Here is a 5,362-nt window from a genome sequence, read left to right on the forward strand (position 1 = left end):
GTGTAACATCTAGCTTCAGTGCACAGTGAGCCAGCAACACCTAGCTCCAGTGTAAAGCACACCAGATATATTAATTAGTGATAGCAAACGGTCATCGAAACGTCGGCTCATGTTCGCATAGCAATCTCGGCGAGGTTTGAAAAAAATTGATATTGTGTCGACCTCTTTACTAGAGCTAAATATGTTACTGTCTTTCATGTGTCTTTCTTAACTCCCTACGGGAGTCCATACGGGAAAACAGAACAGGATATCGATGCACGTCATTCTACGTATTTTTCATTTCTTCTATATGTCTAAGTATGGTCATGAAAAATCAGAAGATGGTTCGAGATGCAATGAAAGTAGCTCAGCCTACATCTATGACGCTTTCCGTAATCATTCAAACAGTAGGGGTGCTACTAAATGACGATGTACTGCAATATGAATCCACCTTCATTTTGTAAAAAGAGATTTTGGCTGCATTGTTCACCACCTGCTTCTCAACTTAGAAATAATTGACTTTATAATGAGTTTTTGCTGGGCAATTTTAACACTGCATGTCTCCATTGGTAAATTATATATATACACACCGACAACACTAAAGGCAGGGACAAAACTCGACGGGCTATAGAATTAATTACAGCTTCTAATTTGAATTTTATCTTGCCCAACAAAAGCAGAATTTTCTAGAATCTTCAGAGGGATCTTTAACAAAAGTAAAGCACACAGAGCCAGTCACAAAATCGATTTTATTCATATTACATGTAATTATCAGACGACACCTGCTATTTCGTAACATAACCCAAATTCCAACATCACAGTAAGCTATGAATTCGAATAGCAAAGTTTTTTTATCACAACCATTAATTTTTTTTATGAGCCATTACCAGATGTTCACTGGTCATAGAGCCCCGTCCAATTTGACAGTGAAAATGTTCGAGTGGGAAACACACTTGTCTCCTGTCGATTTTTTTTTTAAAACTCGGCAACCTTCCAAATACAGTTGAAGCTGAACTGTGGGAGGTCAGATTTGACCACATTCAGGGATCACGAATCGGGATTCAGAACAACTGTCTAAAGCTGAGATTCTAACTCCCGGCTATACCATCTAGAAGCGTGTTTGTTGATATAGTTTCATTTGATTGTATTTTGACCTCCTATGAAGGTTAAAAAAGTTCCGTACAGTGTTCAGGATGTGGCTTGATGATGAATGTCATTTTGATCTCCGAAGCGTGCAGCCCCGTACCTATAGCGTGAAAATTGAAGTTAAATACACTGACAGAACTCGCAAAAGGCAAGCGACAGCTGGGATTCGAACCCATGACCCTGTGACCCCTTCTTGACTAAGACGGATAGAACGTCTCAACGTCTCATATAAGTTTTACAAACCGTCTTCTACATTTCGTCATCGGATGAGAAATGTCTCTTTCGCTTGGTTCTAAAAGGCATGAACATTGATTTTTAGTCATCGAACATGAATCGTACAGTTTGCATTAGTGTGACGGGCGTGCAGCACAGATATTCCAGCAGTGCAAGCAGGTCGTCTTCTTGTCACCTTGTTTCACTCGTCATTTTGTCTTACGTGTGCAGAGCCAGTATGAGTTCTTAAAGTCTTATTGTATCCAGATATTTCACCCCTAAAATACATTGTAACATTTTAGAACATTCTGCAGTTTCTTTTGTCAAAATATCGCCAGAATTACATGTAGTCGTCAGGGGTTTGAAGAACCTCTTGATCATGGGCCAAACTCGCTTACATGTACCGTCACACGACGCGAATGTGGAAACATAGCTATAGCTGGTTTGATTGCTTTTTTTAAAAATTTATCCTGTTCTTTTTACATGTATATGCATCTATTTACATCTACTTTTTTATGTTTACCGAAGGAAAACATATTTTTTGCTCTGTTTCTTCTTCTTCTTCTTGTTCTCCAATCCAATAAGGTCAATGACCTGACCCAGACGTCTGTCACCACTGTAACTAGTGTTGGGTTACATCATGTTGCAATTTTATAGCAGGAGGGATTTAGACTCCTGTCTGACCATATATATGAATGTGCTTCAGTAAGAGTTAACAGATAGAGCAGACCATATGTGAAGGTAGACATTATGCATTTGCTTTGCAAATGTTACCTTTCTAGTTATCTACATCTTGTTGATATTGTTGTTGTTGTTGTTGTTTACTTCTCAGCTGGAGATGACCTTCTGAAGGAGTTCCTCAACGGCGTCTCGCGCCCTCGGTCTTCGGGTCGCTTCGGCAAGCGGTCTTCGGAACCGTTCGTCACGAATTCGGACCTCGTCGGAGAGAGATCGGCAATGGATCGTCTCCTCTGGCAGCTGTGGCACAGGGGTCAGCAGGACGAGTAGCCGCCATTTTGTCCCCCGGTGTTTTTTCAAACACCGTATCTAACGTAGTCATTCTTTGAGAAAGGTGTCATTGAATAACGATGTAAGGATATATGATTGTCATATCAATAACGTGTCAACGATGTCGGATTCGAAATTGATGTACAAAAGAGACAAATGCACAAGATGATACTGTAAATGGGATGTAGTTAAGGACTTTGTTTTTCATCGTTTCCAAAGAACTTATATATACTAAATCAGAAACCCTCTTGAAACATACTGATACTATCTCACATACAGATGAGACACATACATCAACTACAGTTGAGAACGCAGCAAACAATTTTGTAAGAGATAACGACTTTGTTGATGTCTGCATGGTAAAATTGCCCATCTATAAGTAGCCCACAGTTTGACGTTCATCATACGTCAGTCCTTACTGTCACTCAGATCAGAGATATATTGCAGTTTCTGTACGGCGTTAATACGTTGAATAGATAAATTAAAGCATGGTGTGGTTTCAGAACGTTTGTGTCCTCCCTTTATTTTTCTCTCTCTTTCATGCCACACGTAAGCTTGTGATCGTTAGACGGTCCGCAGAATTTGACGAGAATAAAGCACACATCATATTTCATTTAGGGATGATAGATTGATGGATTCTTTTATGTATGTCTAACTACAAACTGCACACGCGTTTTAATCAAAATAATCTGCATACTTCCCTGCCCCTGCAATCTTTGTTGTGGCGTATTTCAGCATCCAAAGATGCCAAACATTTTTGATTGGGAAAATTACCGGAGCCGTTATGAATTTGAAATATGCTCAGTGTAGGGGTAATTATCTGCCAGGGGACATCGGTTTGCACGACATGCTGAGCTTCAAAGCCACTTGGATGTCCCCAGTGTTGTTATAGTGACAGAGGATAGAAGACTTGTAAGGATAAAACAAATTGGAGATGACAGCCTTCAGGACTGAACATCCCGCGGCCCGGGAAACGTGTGGCCAATTAGGAATAAACGTTTACTTCACAGGTTGACTACCGTACAGAATACCTTTTTCAGGTGCACTACCGTACAAAACGACTTTTACAGGTTCACTACCGTACAGAATAACGTTTACAGGTTCACTACTGTACAGAATAACATTTACAGGTTCACTACCGTACAGAAGAACTTTTACAGGTTCACTACCGTACAGAATACCTTTTTCAGGTGCACTACCGTACAGAACGACTTTTACAGGTTCACTACCGTACAGAATACCTTTTACAGGTTCACTACCGTACAGAATAACTTTTACTGGTTCACTACTGTACAGAATGACTTTTACAGGTTCACTACCGTACAGAACGACTTTTACAGGTTCACTACCGTACAGAAGAACTTTTACAGGTTCACTACCGTACAGAATAGCTACAGGTACACTACCGTACAGAAGAACTTTTACAGGTTCACTACCGTACAGAATAACTACAGGTACACTACCGTACAGAACGACTTTTACAGGTTCACTTCCGTACAGAACGACTTTTACAGGTTCACTACCGTACAGAACGACTTTTACAGGTTCACTACCGTACAGAACGACTTTTACAGGTTCACTACTGTACAGAAAAAACGTTTGCAGGTTAACTACCGTGCAGAATAAGTTTTACATGTCCACTACCGTACAGAATAAGTTTTACATGTCCACTACCGTGCAGAATAAGTTTTACATGTCCACTACCGTGCAGAATAACTTTTGGGGGTCACTAGCGCACTGAATAACTTTTACAGCAGCACTGCCGTACAGAATATGTTAAACATTAACTTTAACAGGTTGAGAATGCTGAACTGAGAATGTGAGATGGAGGCAGAAAGAGGAAAGGAAGCAGGGAGTAGACGGGAAGAAGATAAAAGAACCAGCTACCGAGGCCGATCCCTACAGCAAACCTACCAACCCACCATCCACTCATCACATAATTAATCAACTAAGTATACACACAAATAAACGAACTAATCAACGATCCACACGCCAGCTAGCCAACCAACCAACCAACCAACCAAATAAACAAGGAAACCGTACATGAAAAAAAGCACCAAATAACCAAGCTAACCAATTAACTGCTAATTAACCAATTATGTTTCAACATCACAATTAACCAGCCATGGAGACACGTAAACAAGACATTTTTATTGAGTCGACCAAGTGGACGTAATAGCAAAGAGGTCTATTTAAATCATCTTGAACAGAGTCAAACGTTTCTGTCCATGCCTGTTTCTTTCTTTTGTCTTTGGTAAAGTACAGTTTTAATACATGTATGTACATTAGCCTTCATAACATTGTCATGTTTCACACCGTCCCTCGTATACACGTACACGTACATGTACACGTGTGAATCAAAAACTGACGAATTCATTGCTTACTAATCAATAGGGCAATATCACATATGTTATATATAGTTGTATATTGCTTTTAAAACTCTAATCTATGATAGAGCAAGCAGTTCGATTTAACTACGCGTTAGAACCGTACAGCGGCGGAGTACGTTTGATCATAACTCCTGTCTACGTTTTAACACGTTTTATTATGACGTCTCTTAGTACGTACACAGTGCATTAGCTTTAACACCGCACTGAAATGATGAAGTGTGTTTGTGGCTGATTAAACCCCTAGTTTACGTACGGATGAACCACTAAGTCGGCCACCACTACATCATGCTGCCACGTGGGGTTTATCTGTACATAAAGTACTGACAAATGGTTTAACCGCTGGGACGTCATCAGCCCCCGCCACACTCTGGGTATGGTCCACATGGAGGAATGGAAATCAGCGGAGATATGTTTGTGTCCAAGGCGTATGCAAGGAAATTGTGTAGCTACGAGCTAGGATCGCTGGTTCTTATACTTTGACTCAACTACTGTTAAAGTGTGTGTGTGTGCCTTTGTGTGTGCCTTTGCAATTGTGTGTGCGTGTGTCTGTGCGTGTGTCCCTGTGTGTGTGTGTGTGTGTGTGTGTGTGTGTGTGTGTGTGTGTGTGTGTGTGTGTGTGTGTGTGT

The sequence above is a fragment of the Branchiostoma belcheri genome, unplaced genomic scaffold (assembly GCF_001625305.1).
Source record: "Branchiostoma belcheri isolate BF01 breed outbred unplaced genomic scaffold, Haploidv18h27 scaffold115, whole genome shotgun sequence".
NCBI classification, from domain to species: Eukaryota; Metazoa; Chordata; class Leptocardii; order Amphioxiformes; family Branchiostomatidae; genus Branchiostoma; species Branchiostoma belcheri.